The sequence below is a fragment of the Pseudorasbora parva genome, chromosome 15, assembly GCF_024679245.1.
Source record: "Pseudorasbora parva isolate DD20220531a chromosome 15, ASM2467924v1, whole genome shotgun sequence".
In the NCBI taxonomy this organism is placed as follows: Eukaryota; Metazoa; Chordata; class Actinopteri; order Cypriniformes; family Gobionidae; genus Pseudorasbora; species Pseudorasbora parva.
The window spans coordinates 8,234,951-8,259,918 of record NC_090186.1 but is presented as its reverse complement, the minus strand read 5'-3'; the positions used below and the strand labels follow the sequence as shown (position 1 = coordinate 8,259,918).

The 24,968-nt window shown below is 38.9% G+C and overlaps 1 protein-coding gene across 3 annotated transcripts in view; it reads right to left on the bottom strand.

Moving 5' to 3' along the window:
- Positions 1–24,968, bottom strand: part of daam1b (dishevelled associated activator of morphogenesis 1b) — a 108,793-nt gene that overhangs the window by 59,313 nt on the left and 24,512 nt on the right. Inside the window, exon 1 of one of the 3 annotated variants that reach the window (XM_067416997.1) lies at positions 19,907–20,210. The exons of the other annotated variants lie outside the window; for them this stretch is intronic. The gene's annotated coding sequence lies outside the window, so the exon portion shown is untranslated. Of the gene's footprint in view, positions 1–19,906; positions 20,211–24,968 lie in introns of those variants that run through there. 3 annotated transcript variants of the gene reach the window in all.

Genomic DNA, 24,968 nt, shown 5'->3' with positions numbered 1-24,968 from the left:
GTTACATATTTATTTTCATTTTAGGTTTTTAATATAATTAATTTAAATTTAAAAAAGTCATATTCTATAATAAACTCAATAATCCAAGACTAGCCTCTCATGTTTGACATACTTTCCAAAAATGCAGTGTGAACAACTGCTGTAAGAACAATGTGTGTGTACGACAGAATCCTCTGTGTAATAACATCTGCCACTCAAGCCTGGCAGCAGAAGGGCCATCAGCTGTCTTAACTGCTTTGCATTTGGGTGTGGACACATAAACAACACATGGTTTGAACAACGAACACACAACGGTCACATTTTTGAATCTGCAAAACCAGCAATATTCTCTGCCTTAGAGAAGCATACAGACGTGCAGGTGCGTGCAAACACCTGTGAGGCATTTCAGCGCAGACAATGTGAGTTTGCCCTGTGGGCCAGGGAAGATGATTCGGATCACAGATGGCTGCCCTGAGGTCACTGAGAAATGTATTGTGGAAAAAAGGTCCAGCAATTCCAGATAAAAACCTGACAGAAGATTGAGTATTGTTCTAGGAAAAAATAAGAAACAAAGAATGAGGAACTTGGGAGAAAAAAATAAAGTGAATGAGAGAAAGTGTTTTCAAAAAACTTATGGAGATATAGATGCTCCTAGCCAAGTCTTCCATTGAGTGGGCGAGTCTGGCACCGATGCCCCTTCACCGCCTGTCGGTCACCAATATAAATCGACACAGCTGGAGTACAGCTGAACGTAACGCCCCTCCGCCAGTCCGTTGCCACATTGGAATTCCCAGCTGCCCCTCCCTGGAGTTAGAGTCGCTCAAAACCCAACTACAACTTAAATCTTTATGGGTTTTGCATGTAATACTGCATATTTCATCCTGAGGATGCAAGTGAGGTAAACATGCAGGATGCAATAAGATAATTTTTTTTGAACAAGAAGATATTAATACTTTTATTCAGCAAGAATGTATTAAATTGCTCAAAACTGACAGTAAAGATCATGTGACACTAAAGACTGGAGCAACGGTTGCTGAAAATTCAGCTTTGCCATTACAGAAAAAAATTATATTAAAAAATACATTAAAAGGCACGATGTGTACGATTTCTGGACCATGTCCATGCTTCGCCAATCAATGACATCATACCCACGTTACCCTCAATTTCTCGTTTTATTTTGTACAAAACCATGAAAACGCCAAAAACGCTTTAATGTATTGTGTTTTATTAGACAGGTGAGCAACTGTTTGGAGACAGAAAACTAATCATTGTTATACAGCTCAACACAGTTAGTTTTATTGTTTAAATCTTGTTTTCTTAATTTAATGTGAGTACTAGGGCTGTCCCCGACTAAGGATTTACACATTCGAATCAGAATTGTCGAATCTCTCTATAGTCGACTTATAGTCGAATCATCTATGTGTGTGTGTGTGTGTGAATGGGCTGGGAGGGGCACGACACTAGTCAGCAGGAGGGTAAAACATTTTATTTTCCTTTACACACTGCACACAGCAACAACTTTTAATAAAGCGACCAAAACTGCCAACTGACAGAAGAACTGACAATGGCTTTCTTATTCAGGTGTAAATAAAAGGTAATCTGGTGGATAAACATTCTTAAAACGTTTTTTTTTTCCCATAACATTTTAAAGCTGCGATCGAAATAAAGAGCATCACACAAATATATAAAAGAACATTTTGATGAATAAAACTTTAAAAAAATACCGGCCTAGAGAGGAAAAGAACACTTTGAGTGTGTTTAAAGGCACGTTCTTTAGTCGATTATGCCTAAAGCGGGTCGCATACCGGACGTGAAGCTCATCAGCCCATGTGCTATACATTATATACGTGCAAGATTATTTTCTACATTTTGAATCAACTTCTGAATGAAGATTTGCACAATGGGTGTATCTTGTCACACAGGGTGAAATCATTATGTACATTGACGATTTGAGGGAAATATAATATACATAAAACCTTAAAATGGCACTCTGTGGTGCGGCAGGATTTTAAATAACTTCCTGAGTCGCCATGGACAGGCGCCAAATGCCGCAGCGGGTGCGCGTACACTCATTGAAAGCAATCTGTTCGAATTTTAAAGACACGTCGCTGAGCTTCGCGTCCGGTGTGCAACCCCCTAAGCTCAGCACCCTTAAAGGGGACGCACACAGCACGCGAAGCTCAGCACCCTTAAAGGGGTTACAAACCAGACGCGAAGCTCAGTACCATGCCGCACCTTTAAAATATTGAGCACCCCCATATTGCCAAAATGGTATGATCCTCGTTTCATTACACCCGCAAAGAATCGACTGTGAGATCGGTGGTCGAATCTGGCATCGAAGATGCATCAAATGTTCGACTATTCGGGGTCACTCCTAGCGAGTACCATGTTTTACCATGCCTAATATCGATCTTACTGCAGTCTCTCATAGTAGCCCCAGAGCGAACGCACAAAGTAGCATTATAGCATAGCTTTTAATACACTAAAATGTTAGACTGGGTAAACCCAGCCTGATCTGCCGGCGATTTGATTTCGCCCGGCAACTCAGTCTGGAAACCCGTACATTCATTTCTACTGCTTCTGTCACACTTTTGCGGGAACCAATCACAGACTTGCTCGCTAGTGGTGGGTTTTAACACTATGACGGATAGAGAAGCGATGGGTCGTTGCCTGTTGATCACCCCTCTTGTGGTCTGATTTGATGAAGGACTATCCAATTGCGTACAGTCATTTGAATAACGCCCGTTGATCACGCCTCTTGAGCAGTAGAAAATACAGAGCAGACTCCCCAGACCAATGTTCAATCTTAAATTGAGCTTGGTCTGGTGATAACCAGACAACTAAAATGTATCTTATATGATAAAACAGCTCTGCGTTACCTCACATGCACATGAGTGGAAGAAGCGGAAGTGTTTGTCTGCACCATAATAAAATCTTTCGAGCCGTGTGTCGCGCTTGTCTGTCATTAGCAGTCACTCCTCATTAGCCCCGCCCTGCTTCATACAAAAGTAACGCTAATACATTTTTAATACATCAGCTCATCCATGACTATTCACCAGCTGTAGAGGTTAAGACAACAACTCCCACGATTCCGTGAAATCAAGGCGTCATCAAGTTATGCCTTTGTTTTGAATAAGCGATCTCTAGCTGCGAAAATTACATATTGTGCCTTTATAATAGAAAAGTTATTTTAAATTGTAAAAAAACATTTCACAATATTACTGTTCTTATTGTATTTTTAATCAAATAAATGCAGCCTGGTGAGAGTATTCTTTCAGAAACATAAAAAAAATCTAACTGACCCCATCAATATCATTAGCAAATCCAGCTGAGCCGGTACTCGTCTCACCCAGCAGTCAATGTCTGGTTGCACTTACTGACATCCTGCATACCAACAGGAGCGATCTGGCCGGGTGAACTCTGAGATCATCCCTCACTCCACAAAAGACCACAAGCCGCCCCGCATTCCTTCCCCTCTGTGGTGTGATATCACAACATGTGCCCTGTGGTAGAAACCGGTGGCCCTGGAGTACACTGAGACTCCTTTAACCTGCTGTCAGGAATCTCGACGCCGCTGCCGCCTCACCAACAACAACGCTCGCTCAGATTCTTGTCTAACCTCTGGCTGACTCCAAGATGATAATAAAATAACCTTTAACGGCATTAGACCATTAGGTTAGCATCAAAACTGTCTGATAGGAGGAATGCCATTGAGGCATGGTTTGTGTTCACACTTTTAAAAAAATCTAGTGTTTTTCAAATAAAACTAGATTTCTGAGAATGTTTTTTTATTGATATTTTTATTCATTTAAATTATAATTATTAAATTAAGCTGCTTTTTCTTTCTTTTTTTTAACCACAAAAACAGTTTGTTTCTTGTTTAAACAAAAATCTAGCTTCATGTAATGAGGGTTATATGTATTTTATATATAAAAATTCAAGATTTAAAAAAGTATAATAAAATTTTACATTTATTTAATTGTTTATGACATTACAATTATTTAAATATATATAGTGTGTGTGTATATATATATATATATATATATACACATACACACACTTTCTACAAAAATACAGATTTTTTGCTCTTTAAAATCTCCAACTCTTTTTGAGAACCCTCTCTCGGTGCCTTAAAGGTCCCATTCTTTGCGATTCCATCTTTCAAACGTTTAGTTAGTGTGTAATGTTGCTGTTAGAGCATAAATAATACCTGTAAAATTATAAAGCTCAAAGTTCAATGCCAAGCGAGATATTTAACAGAAAGATTTTATTTAACAGAAGTTCCCTTTCAAAGCCTACAGCGAACGGCCGGTTTGGACTACAGCAGGAAGTGCAGGGATGTAATGACGTCACTAGAACCGTTTGTTGACTAACCCTCCGCCCACAAGAACACGCAAAATAGGGGGCGCGGTCTTGTTGCTCTCCCACGTGGAGAAGAGCGCGCATTCAGCGCTTGCATCTCCCCGTTATGGTAAGAGGCGGGACCTTTCCGGGCAAAGTGCGCTAAGCTGCTGTCCAATCACAACACGGGAAGCGCTGGCCCAATCAGAACTCGTTACGTGTTTCTGAAGGAGGGACTTCATAGAACAAGGAAATCATCAGGCCGTTTTTAGGACAGAGAAAACAGCGCTGTACAGATAAGTCAATTGTGTGAAAAATACTGTTCTTTTACACGCGAAACATGAACTCGAAACATGAAATTGCACACTGTAAACATAAACAGCTTCGAAAACACGCGAAGAACGGGACCTTTAACTCTAAAGCCTGGTAGACAACAAACTGTCATCAAAAGAGCTGCGCTTGAACACACAGCAAAAACTACAACCAATAGCATGTACGTTTTGTGCCTGCATGAGAGAAAATAACTGCCCTTAACAGCACTATTCGTCATTAAAAAAAAAGGAATGGGTCCTACGAATGTGAATATACAAACCATAAACAAAACAAGGTTCGCTTACCATTTTGAAAATTAATCATGCTGATTAGTTTGTCTCAATATATATAACGGTAGACAGGATTAACCGGTAGAAATTTAGTAACCGCAGATATTTTGGACATCGTGGTTATGCTTTGTCGGCTATCACCAGATCAAGCTCAATTTAAGATTGAACATTGGTCTGGACAAGAGGCGTGATCAACGAGCATTATTCAAATGACTCTGTACGCAATTGGATAGTTCTTCAACCAATCAGACCACAAGAGGCGTGATCAACAGGCAACGACCCATCGCTTCTCTATCCGTCATCGCGTTAAACCCGCCATTAGCGTGCCAGGTGGATAAGCCAGTCTGTGATTGGTTCCTGCAAAAGTGTGATAGAAGCATTAGAAATTAATGTACAGGTTTTCAGACTGAGTTGCCGGGCGAAAGCAAATCGCCGGCAGGTCAGGCTGGGCTTGCCCAATCTAGGTTATGCTCGTGACATTGCACTGCGTGGTCATGAAAGCTTATCATTTGCATGCGTTTTCAAGCACTGTTTAAAAACAGGTAGTAATAATAATACATTTATAAGAAGAACTCATTTCAGCATATGCGTGTGCTCTGAGAGATGTGTGCCATGAAACCGCTGGTGATAGAGCGTGAGTTCTTTTGCCACCTTGAACAGTTAAATACACATAACTATGCATCAAAGTGACTTGTATTTGCAAGCAAACAGACATTTATTTCTTATGTTTACATTAATATTTGAGAGAGAAAATGCACCATATATTGGATCTGTGCGGTCAGTACAAAGCTGAACACCCAATCAGAGTGATCTCTTTTCTCGACGACCCAACGCCGATTCAATAGGTCAGATTGACTGGACTAAAGTCAGCGTGTGGAACTCACCACAAAAACTAGCCTGACCGACTGCGGACGTTGGCCCGTGTGTCCCAGCCCTTAGGGTCTGTGTGTACTGTAGGTCAACATATACTAGGTGGATTTTGAATTTTAGAGACAGATATGGCCAAACCAGCCTGTCTTTGGACTTTTTTGTGTCTTTTTTTTTTGTCTAGCCCAGTCTTTGGAAATCTACTGTGGTTTATTCCAAAGTGGTGTTTGGAGAGCTGCATTGCAATTGGCCCTGACCAGAGGAAGGTAGTTATGGCTGGAAATGCAAGAGTACGAGACAATGAAATGAATGAGGATTCAATGCACATACAAATTACATCCAGTTTCACCAAAGTGGAAGAGATAACTGTTACAACGTCTGACATTCTCACAGTCATCCTAAAGACAAAACATTTTTTTAATATAAAAAAATAATTTTGTAATTCTGTTTAATTATATCAGTGCAATGTCACAAACTATTAATAAAACTGACAGGAACTTCCATGCCAGACTACTGTAAATAGAACTAAACTGCAAAACGTTTGCCTAACCTACAAATCATCTAACCTGTGGCCTGTTACATGGTGCTGGTTTCAGTTGCTACCCAGGTAAGTTTGAGATTAGCTAAACTGCTCCAGAGCAGATTTTATTCAGGGTTAGAGATCACAGACCAGTAAAGTGAGTAAAGTGACATGTTGGTACAATAAAGACAGTAAACTTGCACAATGTTCTTGAATGAATCATTTTTTAGATGCACGCCAGTCTCTTTTATTACGTGAGAACTGTGTTTAAGTTCACTTAAATTAAAAGTTATTTGAAGCCTAACAAATGTTTAAAAAAAGTATAGCTTTCAATTACACTGTAATGTCGAATAGCTATATTTAGTTTTTAAAATTAAATAAATAAAAATCATTAAGACATCAATGGCTGTATTAATATCAGTGACCCTGGCCTTCATTAATAAAAGATGCCATTAAACAAAAATATAAAAAAATATACTGTGTTCAAGTTGTTTCTACTTTAATTTGAAGATTAACTGTAACTAACATTTTAAAAAACGTAAGTGCTTTAATTCTTCAGAAGAATTCTAGCTAGATATTATCTAGTGAGTTTTTTTAATCGATTGACAGCACTTATTCCTGCCTTTTCCCCCCACAATGATCCTTTAACCTTCAAACGAGAAGTGAGTTAAACCGACGCTCTCCATGTTCTGTGTGATTGGCTGTTTGCCTCACACTTTCAGATGAACGCGCTTCAGAGTTAAGCTTGGAACATACTCTGCAAGAACAAAGACATTTGTTTGTTTTCTCGAGGTGGCAAGAACAAGAACAAAGTTCGTTCTGGCCAGTGCATTCATACTTCACGAGAAAAGCAGGTGCCGATCATCTGCGTTTCTCAGCATTAACCACACCCACTTTAAATGTCTGACCAATCGCACAATAGTTCTCGGACACCAGCAAGAAAAAAAGTTCTGCTCAGGCGATGTGTCGAGAACAAGCTGCTAGAACTCCCAAACAAAGGGCTGCGAGAACAAAATGATGTCATTTTCTTCTCACAGCCCTCGGAGCGAGAACTTTTTTCTCTGTTCTTGCGGTGTATGTTGCAGCCTTTAATCGCAAACTCTGGATTAAACCCGAGTTGACAAAGAACGTTCACATCGAGCGTTGTAAGACTGTTGAGCAAGGTTGGATTTATATGGATTTGTAAACTCTAACCCCCTGAAACTCGACTAGTTCAACTAGCTTCATGCAACAGGTCTCTGGAGACAAAAACCTGTCATCATACATTGATTCTAATATGATATTTGTTTCCATGTTAAACATTTGACATCTATTTAAGCAGCCTAAACTACTAATCTAATATTTGTATCAAAAAAACTCAGTGTTTGCAGAAGATATATACATTGCCTATGTTCTGTCCCAAGAAAAAACGTATTTTCAGTTTATTAACAATATATAAATACGGTATACTGTAAAATATATACACTCATAGTTTCACTGCATTAACATATTGCTGTTTTACAGTCTAGATTTTAAACTGAAACCGAAGGAGTTATGAATGCTGACACAACAAACACAGACGATGATCTGAATGCTTTGCATAAAATAAAAAACAAACTCCCGCTCCATCACATGACTGCCACAGGGGTCGGCGCTTAATCTTTTACAGGCGGATTATGATTAAGCAATAAGTAATTACTTCTGATGCAAAAGGCTAAAACTGCGATAAAGACTGTACAGTGTGTGCCTGCAGCATTAAAGCGAAATGCTAGTCGAGAGGTTATTGTAAATCACTTCCTTGTCAATTCCATAGATGTGCAAGGTGTACTTAGCTGGAAGACATATGAGCAGGAACAAACACTCCAAAGAATTTACAGAGACACATTTGAGACTTCAAAAACAGACATTATCAGGAAAATCTGAATGATCGACTTATTGACTTGCTGTTATTGTTCTATTTAGTAATCTTAAAACACAGAGCTCAGAAAGAAATCTGATTACCTTGAGACTATGTCCTTCAAATATTAACCCTGTTGTTATACGTCTCAAACAAAATGGAAAGAATGTCAACATCATAAATGAGCCACCAAAAACATGAGTCAGACCAAAGAAGATAAACAGGACGCCAGTGAAGAGAGAAAAACACATTTCATGACAGATGTCACAGCTCTCTGAACCATGGGCAACTAGCTAAACGTGAGTGCCATTACTGCTAGACTATTTTGAAATGAGCGATGGAGCTTTTCCAAGTCACCTTTTCACTGGTTTCCACCACAGTCTATTGCACACATAGCAAGGCTAGCAACGCTAGGCTAAGCAGTACTCTCTCAATCACCCTCATAAGTAATATCCAAACTGTTTTATTGAATCGATTCAACAAGAAAAGGAAATGCTGTTTCATGCATTCTGAGCTTTTTACACTGTTAAAGACTTGGATTCCCATCCTAAACATAGACAAAGTTTCAAAAACTAATGTTGGACGTTTGATGGAGTATTTCTGTGTCAAAAATACTCCTTCAAGTTTCGGAGAGTTTTTTTCGAGTATGGGTCGGCTTGACGTCGACAGAGCGGAAGGTCCTTGTATGGGCCATACGGGCTCTTCTCCCGGAAGGGTGCGCGCACGCGTGACCAGAGAGCGAGAGAGCAAATGCACGCCCATAAACACTCTCAGGTGCAGCGCCACTCGTCCGTGACACACGTCTGTCACGCCACGCTCCACTTTATTCCTATAGGTGACATCAAACGACTTTAACGCGGCCGCATAGCATTCCGGGAAGGCAGCGCTGCATTTGAATGCAGAAATGATGGGAACATCACGCTTAAGTCGTGTCGCAAAAGTGGATCTCCACGGTCAGTGCTGTCACAGGACTTCACGAAATCAACAATGTTACCAAAGAAGTGTGTTTTTGGCGGAGCGGTCCCAGCGATAAAGGTTCGCGATTGTCCTTTGGAAGCAGGCGGTGAGTAAAACTGCTTCAAATGTCTATATTGTTGGCTATCGTCGCGTAAGTAAACATCAGTAACAACACGATCGTGTATAACGTTAGTTAATTTATCAATGGAGAATGCGATCTATGGTGTGTGTTTAAATACATTTGTTTAGCTGACCACTATAGGTGTCAGTTTGTTTATTGTAAAACCACCCAAACATAAACCTAGCGTTCTCACAAAGCGTGCTTCATCATTCAAATGCGCTAACAATACTGAAACTGAGTGTTTCACCCCTCCAAAATGTGATGTTAATAGGCATTTTTCACAAGAATTCAGACCTTTCATTTGAGGAAAATAAAAAGGGGTAGTGGTAAAGGATTTATACAAAGGAGTTTAGTGTTGATCGCCAATGTAAGCCTGGTACAGTAACTGCATTTATCTTCCAACTCGGATCACCTCTGCCCCAGCTGAGGGTTTAACCTCCCCGTGGGCCTGTCCTGACAGGCCACATTCCGCACATAGTCAGCCACCTCACCATGCACACTCTTGTCACTCTTCCTGTGTCCTCAGGGCACTAATGGTAATTGGGTTCAAGTCTGCGTTTGATCCAAACACCTATTAGACCGATTCTGTTGTTTTTCTGTCACAGAAACAGTCGATCTTCCATGAAAAAGACAATGCTGTTTTAACAAAGGTTTCACGCCACATATAGAACAGCAACAGCAACTTTTTTGCATTTTTGCATTTCCAAAGTAACCAAGAGATATATTTTGGCTACTACATTAGGTCTGAACTGCCAAAATAGTTATCAGGAGTGCCCATTAAGAACCATTTTCTCTAATTTACATTAAGAATGAGATTGCATGTACATAAAAATGGTACTTAATGTACACAAAACAGAACCCACCCCTAAAATCTAGCTGTAAACAGCTTAAATCATCTGGATTCCCTCAGATTTACAGAAAAGGGCCGTTTTTGTGACACAAACCTCTTATTTGTATGTATCCGTTTACATATTTCATTACATACTGCTGTATTGTGACTCAACTTAGAGAGATTATCACACACACCCAAGTCATTCTAAACCAACTATAGTAACACTACACCTGCAGACAAAGGGAGGAGATACAGTGACATTTAGTGTCTGTTGTTGGTTTGGAGATCAACATTAACATCCTTCCAGTCAGCCAGGTCACAGGATGAAAGAGAAATGAAAGAAATCAAGTTGAATGACAGGAATGAGAGCCATGTGTCAGGACATATCGGGTGTTACTTTATCCACTATGATGGTATAGATTCTCCTCACTGCATCAGAAAGGCCTGTACAAAACAAGGCCATTTCTCGCCAGCCATCTTTTAATTTCTCTTCTCACCTCTTACTCAGCAAAAGACTAAGTGCACTTTATCAAATAACTTGGCTGGAGTGATGCCCTGATTAGTTAGGGAAGACTTTATATCATATACAAAGGATGCAGGAGAGAAAGAAGGTTAAAACTGCATAGTTAACATATTGCCAGCTTTAATACATGGTGGACTTTCTCTTGAACGAAAAAAAAAAAAAAAAAAAAATCAGTGTAATCTGTCTGTGTTCTCTGTTAAGTATCCAACCCACAAAGAATGAGTCAGTCAGTACAAGTATCAAGCAAAACATCAGGCAAAAAATAAAGGCAATCATTAATGACATGGGTGGCCAAAAATGAGCAGGTTACATGCATAGTTATGTGAAATGAACATCTTTTTGGAGCTAGTAAGAGCTGTGGAAACACCCCAAACCAAGAAAAACGTGCACTTATTTTACTCAATGGTTCCACTGAAAATCCAGTTAAATAAAATAAGCTCTTGTAATCCCTGGACATGTCTGCCAGAATTTACAGTTCTGTCTTATAACATAAAAAACTAAAATAAAAAGCTAGTAAATAAGATAAAAAGATATTAAATAGACACGGCTACAACTGCCACAGAACTTTTCCCAAATTCAGTTGAATAAATGTCTAATTATTTGAAATCATGAAACTTATACAATTTAACAACAATTTATTCAAAAGTTTCACAAAAATTACATGTTTAGGGCCCTTTGAAATAAGTTTTTCTCCTCAAATTCCGATTTAATTTTAACCAAATTCTGTGTTTCCTGTTTTAAGTTTTCTGGATTGCATGTTCATGCTTTAATTAAATTTGAATAATCAAAAGGCACGTCTAATTAATTCATACAAACATTAATTTATTAATTTAAAAATATATTCTATTTCAGAAATTATGTGTTGAATATGTCAAATTAAGGGATAAAATATTACTTTATTTATCTTTTAATAGTGCTGCACAAAGAAGTTTTAATAATAATTTATGTATTATTATTATTACTTGTGTAAGTATTTTAATTACATTGAGACATAGCTAAATTCTACTGTACAACAGTGATATATTTCTGTCAAAGTTTTAAGTTAAACCAAACTTTTATTTTGATGGGTTGCCATGACGACCTTTGAGTTTCTCTGTGTTTAGGATATGACGAAAGTTTCTCAAATGAAGCGGTAAAATGCTTGTGAAGTGCCTCTCAGATCTAGCCTGAGGCCAGCCAAACTTAGCCCCGCCCACAAAATTTTTAGGTCGGGTGGTTCGGTCTGGCCTCGCTCCATAGAGGAGTAATTATCCCTGAACAGAAACTGTTCGGACCAATGAAATCATCAGGGCGGGCTTTAGACGATGAAGGACAGATGATCAACAGTAACGTAATCATGTACGTCATCAAAGGGGCTTGGATTATATTTGTTCAATCCTAAACGGAGAGCTTGTTTGTATATGCATTCACCTTCACAATTTCTCTCAGAAATGATGATCATGTTGGGTAAGTACTCTGTGTATCATTAAATTCTTTTATTTTTTTACAACACATGTAAAGATCCTGTATTCCAGCCTGATTTCAGCACACGTACAGACAGGGTTGCCAAGCTTTTACAACAAAACCCGCCAACTACTAGACTACGGTTTCCGGGGGAAAAATGGCGTTTGGGGGGTAAAATGTGTGTTATTCTGGCAAGGTTGCCTGCTAAAATTCACACTCATGGGTCTATATATCACATAATAGTTGCTTTAACCCGCGGACATGGAAAACAACCTGCAGGGGGAAAAACGTGGACTTGGCAACACAGTGCAGTTGAGCTCTGTTGCCATTTGACAATGCGTAGCTTCGTTGCTCTGATTGGTTGTAGGTCTATCCAATTGATGTCTTTCCTGGTTCGGTTGAAACACGCCCCATAATCACAGCCCAATGGAGCAGTATCAGACTCATATTCTGACTAGAATTGAGTATGACCACGTCAGGCTATCTCAGATCGGCTCTGGAGATGAAGTTCAGCATTCATGTTCTCATATAGTGAAGCGACAGTGGCTGAAAACGCAGCACGTCTGCAGCATTCGTTCACACCGATCGGCAACCTCCCCCAGTTTTTGTTGAGGCTAATACAAAAAAAAAAAAAACAAGACTTGAACTGCAATTCATCGACAGGCTCCAAAAGGGAGCAGAATCTCATTGAGCCGGTTGATTCTCATTGAATCTCATTTTGTGATTTAAAGGTGTCATGAACTTTCTTTTTTCATTTTTTTAATACTGTTGTCTGAGGTCAACTAATGACATTTGTGTGGATTTTACATTCAAAAACATCATAACTAGTAAGTAATAGGCTATTTTCTACACTGGTTTTGAGGCTCTCTCCTTAACGCTGGGTTTTGATGGGCGTGCTGCACTGGAGAATTGGAAGTAAACGCCCACGGCTAGGATTGGAGAAGATTTGCATATTTAATAAGCTTCAGCTCCTGTCATATCTATGCCCCTGTTAGTTCAGTTCACATGAGGGAGGGGTTGTTTTGAAAGCGGCAACCGGAATGATTCAAGAACGTCTTTATCAAACAAACACAATGATTTATTTCTCATCCACCAGCGATTGATTGGACAATTATTTTTGTATTACATGGCCCTCCCGATTGGTCTATATAAGCGCATACTGCATGCACACACACACACATGCGTGGGCGCGCGCCCTTCAAATGTCATGTCAAGATGAACGTGAATAGCGCAGATCAAGAAAGGAATATTATTTCACTATTAGAGATAAATCAGCCTGCTGAATGGCTTCCGTTCTGGTAGCCCGTCTGGAAAACACATAGCTCTGGGACATTGGGCTATGTGAGCCCTGGCCTATACATGTCTGAGTCCGGCGTGCTAGAGGTATTTTCTGTTAGACATGTACACATAATCAAAACGATCTATAACAATGCAATACTATCACATATAAAAACACGTTTTGCTCACATAAGTGTGTTGCACCATTCCTGTCGGATCCAATATAGAAGGCACAGCATTGTGTTTTAATCTCAATATGTCTGCAAATCCAGCTCGACCTGAGACTTGTTTACAAATGATTCCGCAGTGAAATGAAGCGAACACACAAACATGTCGTTTCCAACGTGACGTAAGGATGCGAACATGAGTTTTCTGGGCCTGGTGTCTACAGTCCCTGACAAAATTCTTGTCGCTTATCTATTTTCTAGAAATACCTGATATTAACCTGACTTTTAATTAATTAATTGCCGTTAGAAATAGCTCATATGAAAAGCTAAAACCCTCCCAAATTATGTTTAATGCACTGAAATAAATAATTTTCACAGAAAAAATATTTATCATTTAATCAAGACAGAAAGGTCAAATTTTGGCAAGACAAAAGTTTTGTCGCCTATACAGAAATTGAACAAATTTACTGCAAATACAAAAATATGTCAGCAAATTAAGTTGTGGTGCTGTGAGATCCAAATTTAATATCTTGTATGACTTCCATGAGCTTGAAGGACTGCATCCATGGGGTTTGGCAAGGATTCATACAATTTATTGATGAAGTCATCAGGAATAGCTAAGAAAGCAGTCTTGCATGCCTCCCAGAGTTCATCAATATTCTTTGGTTTCGTCTTCCATGCGTCCTCTTTCATCCTACCCCACATATGCTCAATGATGTTCATGTCTGGTGACTGGGCTGGCCAATCCTGGAGCATCTTGATCTTCTTCGCCTTGAGGAACTTTGATGTGGAGATGGAAGTATGCGATGGAGCACCGTCCTGCTGCAGAATTTGGCCTCTTTTATGGTTGGGAATATATCGGCAGAATTCCCGGTGGGCCACTCTGTCCGCTCATAAATTGGGCCGGCAAACTCGGCTGCTTTATTTTTTTTTCTCTCTTAATTTTCTCTGTATGTCTGTGTGTTTAGTTATTGTGTGACTGATATAACAGCGCCGCTAATTACACTAGATTTCAATTTAAAGCAGCGCATGATCATCAGATCGTGCATTAAAAAAAATGCCGCTTTCTGTTGTCAGAGCGCTCTCTCTCTCTCTCTCTCTCTAAACTCTAGCTTGTTGGTGTGCTCAGCTTGTTGCCATGGAGAAACAAAACAAAATCGTAATTTAATACTGTGGAGAGAATAAGCTAATCGCGGAAGGATAAAATGGATAGTAAAAAGTTGCCAGGGGGAGCTGAAAAAGCCAGGTTAAAAAAAAGAAAGGGGTTGGAGGATGACACGGTCAAATGTGCCAAACAAAAAGATATTTTTTTTCTAGACAAATGAGCACACAGAACATAGTGACTCAAGGTAACTTACAGTGACTATCGTAGTATATGTAACGTTACATTTACGCATTTGGCAAACACTTTTATCCAAAGTGAATAACATTGAAGGAATTATTTTTTATGCAGATCACTGTTTTTATGTTGATTATCTGTTTCAATTAAATTTCAGTGGTTTTAGCCTTGTGACTTTCCTATTTCTTCTTGAATCATGTAATAATAAATAACAGGATGGTAAGAACAGATCTGTCAGTTCATTTTTCATGGTTCCATCACGGTTTGATGTGGTATGGGAATGGGGGGGGGGGGCTGAAAATGGGTCCCACTCCGCCCCTGCCATGACCTTTTATATATCAAAAGCTCAAGGGAAAGTTGACTTCTCAATTCATCACCCCTTTAATATTCAAGGACACTAGTCTGTATCGCTATTTGATTCAGGTGTACTGACCTGCTTATATTTATTCATCAAAAATGTTATAAATTACCTGAAATACCACGTTATATAGTAAGTTCTGTTTTTATGACTGAATTCTGCGATTCCGAATCATAGACCCCTAATAAATACACAAAATAATAATAAAGGTAAAATAGCACTAGTACATTTTGACTACATGTAGAAACACTGAGCTAGTAGCCAACAAGAGCATTTCTAGGGTGCAAATATCAGTGTTGTGGGACAGTTCTGGGAGTGACTGAATAGCAAATCAGATTTTCTCTCAAAATGCTGACAACAGGGCTTTCAGGGGTAGTGGCTTTTTACCATGTACTGGTCATGTGTTAATCTGTTTTATGGCTGCACGAATACCAATTCACTTGTCTGAAGCATTTAACTCATATTAATGTAATTCTACAACTAAAGAGGATTCACACGGACACAGATTAAATCATAAAGGTCACAGAATCATTACTGTAGGTTGCTAGCAGTAGTTGCAACTCAATTTCTGTTTCCATTGTAATTGATAGCTACTGCAATCATTCGCCATTTGCATAAAGTTATCCTCCGCTCAACTTTGATGCATTGTTGATGTTGCTCATTTCACTATAAATCTCCCACTGTCATTGAAAAAGAATACTTCCACTTAATTTGTTGCTGCAAATCGATGTTAGTGTGAACAGGCATTAAGTAATAGCCACCATACATTGATATTATTGATTAACAAATTGAGCAATAATGCCTGGTTGACGAAATCAGCTTTTGTGGTCAATAAATACTGATGCCAGTAAACTCTCAATTAACAGAAAAGGGGTCAAACCTAGCCTAGAAATGGAGAAATAATGAAGGTGTCCCAAATGACAATGTCAGCCCTCACCATCATCCAAGTTGGCACTATGATGAATGGATTTGGGTAGTATTCAACTGTGAAGTCCACAAAAGTTAGGAGCACACTTCTGCAACCTAAAATGACAAATGGGAACGTTTACGGTCTTGTGTATTTCATGAGCAAAAGTGAAGGTTGCGAATCAAGGATGTCATTTGGGATGTGGCCAACGTTTCTCAGTCCATCACAAATTTCTCACACCGATAAGTTCGTAATGCTAATCGCACCTAAAATAGCTTCTTAAATCAACATTGTGGAGAGGAGCTCTGGGAACTGGCATTGAGTGCTTCCCCAGTATGAGGACTCTCAGACCTGGAGAGTGAGATATAGACTGAAGCTTTCTAAAGAGGTGTTGAGTAACTACGGTTGTGAGAAAAGCTCTTTATTAATCATGAGGGTGGTGGTAGCTATCTATCAGGCTAATGTCTCCCCCTCATGTTTTAATAAACACGGTATCTGGATGGAAGACCGGAGAGAGCTTCATGCCGTTGTCCAGGCAGGGACTCCTTCAACGTGAACCCAAAGCTGGGGTTCAGATTCCACACTCCCTCCTGTCAGGGGTAATTTAGAAGGAAAAACAGGAGGAGAAGATGAAGAGGTTTGAATAGCTGCTCCCCCTTACAGACAGCCTGTCAAACATGTTCTGCAGACAATGAGACCCCATCCCCCTTCTCAACACTTGCACAAACTGCATACACAAGCACGTACACACACACACACACACACACACACACACACACACACACACACACACACACACACACACACACACAGCCAAAAGCATGAGCATTCCTCTCCATACTGACACTCCCATCTAAGGGACCAGGCCAAAGTGGGTTTAACAGAATGGGATCATTTTTTCAGGGGTTCATTATCCTACTCTGGCCCAAACCCAGCCCTAATCTATGTACAACCAGTTAAATTGAATTTACTGGCATCTAGACTTTTAAATGTAGATATTTATTTTTCCTCTGGATGCACAATATCTGGTAAAATCAAATAATAAAATAAAAGTAACTAATTAACAACTCTATACAAAATAATCTTTAGCAGATCTCAAAACACATATACATTTTTCAAACTTTACGTTACTTATAATGCTGTGATTCCTAAATTCAATTAAAATTATGGATTTTTTTTGGGGGGGGGATTTTTTATTTTCTCATCAGTTATCAGGAGTGTTGTTATTGATAAATAAAAATCAATATAGATCAGAATTTTAAATAAAATACTGTGGTACTTTTCAGTATTTTTTTCAGTACTAGAGTGTTTTTTTTTTTAATAATAAGTTAACTGGTTGCCTTAATATTGAGTTCAATGAAATAAATTTTTTTAGTTAATACAATTAACATTTTTGAGAATCAACAACTTTTATTAAAAGATTATTAAAAGATTTTGTAAGCAAATTGGGTAATTGTGTGTTTTATTTGTGATGAAAATTTGTGCTTTTACAATTTTTATGTGGTTCAGATACAATAATATTTTGAGTTTTTATTTGTTAAACCAGTTTCCTTCATTGTACTAACTCAAATTTTTAATTTAAATAAACTCAAACTAAAGGCAATATATATATATATATATATATATATATATATATATATATATATATATATATATATATATATATATATATAACTATAAATGAGGTTATGAATTCAAAATGAAATGATACCAGTGAAATATCATAATTCTTATCACCATATAACCATACATGTACTATAAAACATATATAGCCTAAAAAAACTCAAGCTTGCTTAAGACAAGTAAACTTTGATAAAGAAAGAGCAAAGAACTAAACACAAAATGTATAAAGTAATCAAACGTATAAAAATGCATAGTCTTCACTTTGTAAATTAAATACAAATGCATTCTTATTAAGTGCCAAAAGTGAGCAGAGAGAGATTTTCTCTCTTTTTTGTTGTTTGATGAGAATTAATAATGACAGCAGGGAAATTTGTATGCTGCCCCTTTAAGACCGACTGCACAGATGCATTAAACTCATGCTTTGTCTTTCTCAACTGTACCTTCACTTAAGACGTAAATCGCTCGGTTTACTTGCAAATACATGGTGACTTTGACACATAAATGTGTATTTAACCGTTCAAGCCCAATTAGGCGGCAGTTCAGTTCTCACACGCTCTACTAGCAGCGGCTTTATAGGCCTATCCCCATCTTGCATTTTTTGAGAAAAAGCAAGGCCTGATTGAACTTTTCACTGCTCTGGTTTAAACACACAAAAACCCTGAAATGATAAGTCAATGTAACCCACAATAAGCTCAATGGCAGCAGGCATGTTTGCAGATGGTAGTCTGAACTTGCCTCGGCCTGGAGGCCATGAGAGTTGCGTTGGCCCTGGATAAGAGAAGGAAGGAGCTCGGCAGAGAGATACCGGTGAACTCTGAGACCCTGAATGACAGGAAATGACACCTGACTCTGATATATGGCAGCTCGCTGACTCCATTGACCACTGCGAATGCTAATGCTAATTTGATCCTATAGTACACTTCCCTTGAGGCTAGAGACACCCTTACGAAACGTAATTTTCACTGAAACATAACGAATGAGTTATTATGCACTTAGATATATATATGATGAGAAAGATGTTTTATAGGCTACACTTGTAGGCTACTTATAGGCTGCATGTTCTTCCATTCGCCAAAATTCAATCATTTAATTGCACTATACACTTTAAACATAAGACAAACAAAAATAAATCATAAATTTAGTTATGTCAGAGCATTATGTAGCAGAAGGGACACGTGTAGCAAAACGATGTGCAGAGGATGCTATCCGTCCCTCCCTTGCCCTGTTGTTGCCATGACAACCAGCACAGGTCTCACCGGCCGGCATTAAACCGTCCTTTTTGCACTAATCCAAGGACAACCCATAAAAAAATATTAATTTACATTTTATGACTTAAAATTAAAAATATTCATGACTTGTTGAAACTGACTAGGTAAAAAAAATGAGACCCAGAAATCCATAGGGAGAGCCACACCTTCTTATTAAAAAAACATTTTATATTTAAATGAGTCATTAGACTATGAGACTGCTGATAGGTCAGCAGAAATCTTCCTCGATATCAGCCCGAATGTTCACGTTAATTATGAATGCCACCTCTCAGATCTCCTCAGCCGAAATATGCCAATTTATCAAATAATAAGGTGAAAGAAAGGACAAGAGAAGAAGCTTCAGAGGCTGCTGCATTGAAGCCCATAACCTAAATCTTAACCAGATACCTCTGAGGGTGGGGTAGTGCTCCAAACAGATGTGACAGCGGAATTTTGAACTAGAAGACACAGTAAAGATTGATCACTTATGCTGTAAGCTACTAAAGCAACTTTCAGTAGACACGCTCAAGACAAGCAATACAGTGAGGAAATCAGGAAAAGGTGATTTCTTTTCTCACAAACCTCCTTATATCTGCTCGTCCAGTCCAGTCGCATTAAAATGGATGCCTGCGACACTTTTTTATTCTCTCATTTATTATGATATGATTAAAGAAAGCCATGCCTTGTCACATAAGACAGAATTCAAGGGCTGAAAGCGACGGACAGGCTAGCAGGTTATCAGCACTGCAGAGCAGTCCACGTCCACACCGCTCAGTGAGCGAACGCACACCTGCCCTTCAAGGCTTTACGAGCTATTAAAACAGATCAGCTGCCGTCAAAGTAAAGAGCAACACGGGGCAAAAATGAAACCACAGCCGTTCATTCAGAGTCATGAGAAGAAACAACCGCTGCTTATGTTAACTTACCCTTTATGCCTTCGCTTACGGTCCGTTTAATGTTACATCCCTCAAGAGGAAGCAAGACTGGCAATAGCGCAAAGGATCCTCTCTAAAAGGCTTGAAAAGCATGCAAATTCAAGGGTGTCACTTTGGTAACCAGAGTCATTCTGAACAAAATCGTGCTGTAGTTCAGTCCCAGAACGCTTCCATATCAGACAGCGTGAGCGATCCTCTTCGGCTGACCGGTAAACACACATGCGGCGTTTCGCTGCTGTTCAACAGCCTCTCTCATACACAGGCTACTCCACCACCCCCATAGCCTCTCTCTCTCTCTCTCTCTCTCTCTCTCTCTCTCTCTCTCTCTCTCTCTCTCTCTCTCTCAGAACACAGGCACAGATGTTACTATCAACAAGCCATGCCTCTTTTCAACACCCAGGCCTCTCATAGGACACAGTCAGAGTTTAGACTCCGCCCACTGCTCTTCACTTCTTCCCCCTCTTTTTCTCTCTTCTTATGTTGTGTTCTGCAGCAGCACTGTGTGTGTTTGTGTGTGTGTCCGGTCCCCGGTGGGGACTTCAACCTGAATGCACACAGACTCATGGGGACTCGTGTCACTAAGGGGATCTGAATTGAGGTCCCCATGAAAGTTGCAAGTTCATAAATCATACAGAATGAATGTTTTTGAAAATGTACAAATGCGGAAAGTTTTGTGTGATGGGTAGGTTTAGGGATAGGGTTAGTGTAAGGGGAGAGAATATACAGTTTGTGATTCTAGAGAGCATTCGATAGGACTAAAGATGTGATGAGAAGAGAAGTCTGTGGTGATGTCATAAAAATCTGTGATCCATTTCAGCGGAAGTAAGAGAAGTTTTGAATGCTTATACACCTTAGAGTACACTTTGAATGCTTAGAGACATTTTTAGGTCCCCATGAGGAAAACATCTTATAAATCACACAGAAGGAGATTTTTTGAGAAAGTAAAAATGCAGAATGTTTCCTGTGATGGGTAGGTTTAGGGGCAGGGGCAGTGTAAGGGGATAGGATGTACAGTTTGTACAGTATTAAATCCATTACGTCTATGGAAAGTCCCCATAAAACATGGAAACACGACATGTGCGTGCGTGTGTGTGTGTGTGTGTGCGTGTGTGTGTGTGTGTCACAGATCAGGACACAAATGTAATTACATGTGTATGACAGGTATTACAAGGAGAGGGTGACTTATGAGGACATTTTCCCATGTCCCCATTTTTGAAAAGGCTTATAAAAGTTTTTTTGTTTGAGAAATTAAACCGTGCAGTTTCCTCTGATGGGCAGGTTTAGGGTTAGGGGTAGTGTAGGGGGATAGAAAATATGGTTTGTATGGTATAAAAACCATTACGCCTATGGAATGTCCCCACAAGTCACAAAAACAAACATGTGTGTGAGTGTCAATGTGAGAGAGAGAGAGAGAGAGAGAGAGAGAGAGAGAGAGAGAGAGAGAGAGAGAGAGAGAGAGAGAGAGTGTGTGTGTGTGTGTGTGTGGGGGGGGGGGGGGCAGCTTAAGAGAGAGTGAACGAGTCAATGAATCTGTGGTTTTAGCAGGCTAGGCATCACCTTAACTCTTTTGTTCAGAGTATCTTAACAGATGTGTTCAGAAGACTCAAGCTAAATGGGAAATAAATATAGAACTGACAAACACATCCTGTAGGAAAAAAGTATCAATTAATCAATCTCTTCTGGGGAAAAGGGACCAAAATAAGGTAGCAGGGGAAATATCAATGTCCCCTCCCCCTAATACCACCTGCCTCCGCATGTGCAAGTTGCATCTTTGTTCCTTGGTCTCCCCGTCTGTGACGTACTGGAGCACATTTTAAGAATCAATATCACAGTGCAGAGCAAAAAATGTCAATATTTACTAAAAGTACTGTTCAAATGTTTGGGGCCAGTACATTTAATTTAATTTAAGCAATTCATCAAAAAAGAACATTTTATAAATGGCTATGAAGTATTATATTCTTTTGAACTTTCTATTAATTTATAAGCAATTTCTATTTATAAGCAGTACAACCATTTTCAACACTGATGATAAATGTTTCTTAAGCACCAAATCAACATATTAGAATAATTTAGACTGCAGACAGGGGTAATTACTACTCATAATACAGATTTGCCATCACAGGAATACATTACAAAAATGTCATTTTAAATGGAATAATTTTTTATTGTAAAAAGTTTACTGTATTTTTGAGCAAATAAATCCAGACGGGCGTATATGTATAGCGCACTGTGCCATTCACGATGTAGAAAATAATAAATGTGTGAGCAAGTGACCAATTTCAGCCACAGCTTCAGTGTGTTTTTATGGGGGCGGGACCTTTCCGATTCTAGAGAGCATTTTATAGGACTGAAGATGTGATGAGAAGCTGACGTCTGCGGTGATTTCATAAAAATCTGTGATCCATTTTAGCGGAAGTGAGAGAAGATTTGAATGCTTATACACCAGCTTATTCATAACTATAAAAGTTTAGTTCACCCAAAAATAAAAATGATTTCATTAATTACTCACCCTCATGTCGTTGGACACCTGTAAGACCTTCGTTCATCTTTGGGACACAAATGTAGATATTTTTGTTAAAAGCTGATGGCTGAGAAAGGCTTCAGAAAGGCCTCCATTGGCATTCAGTACATTTCTACTGACCCACTCACAAGACCCATAAAGGCACTAAAGACGTCGTTACAAAGTCCATCTCACTACAGTGGCTGTACAATAATTTTACAATGCGATGAAAATAGTTACAAAAATCAAAATAACGACTTTATTCACTAAGTTATTGACGTGAACTTGACGCATGCGCGAGAACATGACGCAGCTCCACCGTTCAGATACATAACACGGAAGAGGAGGAGGAGCGCCGCTATCGCGTGTTCGAGGTGAGTTCACGTCCGAGACCTACACGGAAGACAATATCTTGGCGGATAAAGTCATTATTTTGATTTTTTTTTTTTGCGCACATTAACTATTCTCGTCACATTGTAAAATGATTGTACAGCCACTGTAGTGAGATGGACTCTGTATTGATGTTTTTAATGCCTTTATGGGTCTTGTGAGTGGGTCAGTGGGAATGTACTGAATGCCAATGGAGGCCTTTCTGAAGCCGTTCTCAGCCATCAGCTTTCAACTAAAATATCTTCATTTGTGTTCTGAAGACAAACGAAGGTCTTACAGGCGTCCAACGACATGATTTAATCATTAATGAAATAATTTTCATTTTTGAACGAACTAACCCTTTAAATCGTGTACTAAGGCCATCAGAAAATTAAAAGTTGCGATTTCTAGATCGATATGCTATAGGAACTACGCTCTCATTCCTGCGTAATAAAGAGGGAACTTTGCTGCCATACCACAGATGTAGCGTTGCAATGATATTACGCAGATATCCTCCTTGAGCAAAGCAGTTATGATATTAGCTGTATCAATCCACAGCCTGAGCAAACACTCCTCTCTTCAATTGAAATTGTTCTAATCATTTCAATATAATTGAATATTTACACTATTATTATTATTAAACACCTTTCTCATCTTGCTCAAAAATACATAAAATAACAGTTTTACCTATAAAATAATATTTATTACATTTAGCCATGTGCAAAGCATGCTATGAACTAAAGTTTAATTCATGTAATCTCAACACAAACGGATTAAGTAAACTTCAATTTGATTTTAAAGTGGATTGAACACAATCAAATTAAGTTAGGACAAAATGTAAAGCAATTGTGTTGCTTTAGCTCATTTTAATTAAGAAATTTGAACAAGCAGTAAAATTAAAATTAAATGTCAGTGTATTCTTCCGTTACTTAAAAACATAAATTACCTTTAATATACTTTAAAAGTTGCTTTAATTACCTTTAAAAAAAATGAAAATCATTAAGAAGACCAGAGTCTCGAAATATAAACAATAATTTTATCGAATCTCATTTGCTAATCTACATCATTTAAAAAAACATCAAATATTAGATTGGCACTGAATAAACTTTGAGCTGCCGTGATCACACAAATGTTCATGTTCTTTAGTGTAATATATTTCTTAGTGCAATATTTCAATTTGACTACACATTATAATTGTTGTACTATATGTTTATATTTGTGTTGTATGTAATATGGTTTGATTGTTGTGTAATTTTTCCGGCACCAAGGGAAGCACTTCCTATTTTTGTTATACGTGAGTATAATGACAATAAAGGACAATAAAGGTCTGTTCTGTTCCGTTCCTGTTCCTATTCTATTCTATTCTATTCTATTCTATTCTATTCTATTCTATTCTATTCTATTCTATTCTATTCTATTCTATTCTATTCTATCCTATCCTATCCTATCCTATTAAAGCAGTTCACTAAGCTCTGGTCCGCTAGGTTTACAAGGGTTTCCAACGTGCATTCCAAGCCAATGATGTTGACTCAAGCTTGTTTCTGCTGGATAGCCGCTTGGCATTATCACCATTACTCTTAAATCGCCCATGGGTACTGTTTGAAAAGAAGAAGGGGGGAAAAAACTGAGCGGAATCAGTTATGCCCTAAGTTAAGAACAGTGCTTTAAGGGGGTTAATGATAAACTATCAAAAGACCTTATACTCAAATGGCGCCAAATTACAGAACTTTGAACTTTTCACTGCACTGGACTGCAGCTGTTGTGAAAGCTGGAATCATGCTTACGCCAGATTACTGGAATCTGAAGGTTAACAACTCTGGTTTAACTTGTTGATCCCAGATGTGGCCTGTTCTTTTTGACACAGTGAAACCTTACCGCGGCAGTCGTGCTGGGAACGGCCGGCTAAAGGCTCAGTCATGCTGCGTTATCCACAGATGGGACCGAGAGCCAATAAAAGACTGTGCTGATGAGGGGATCAGAGGTTTCTTTTTCTGCCATCCATGTGAAACATCAGCATCAGTATTCCCCAGACGGCTCCGCATTTTTCATAAAGCCTGTAACATCCCAGGATTGCAGGATGGATAAAGAGAAACTAAGGCGGGAAGTCCATTAGCACTCACATTTCCTATCTCAAACCAGACCCGCATGCTTCTGATTGTGTGTTGTTACGAGCGCTGAGTGACA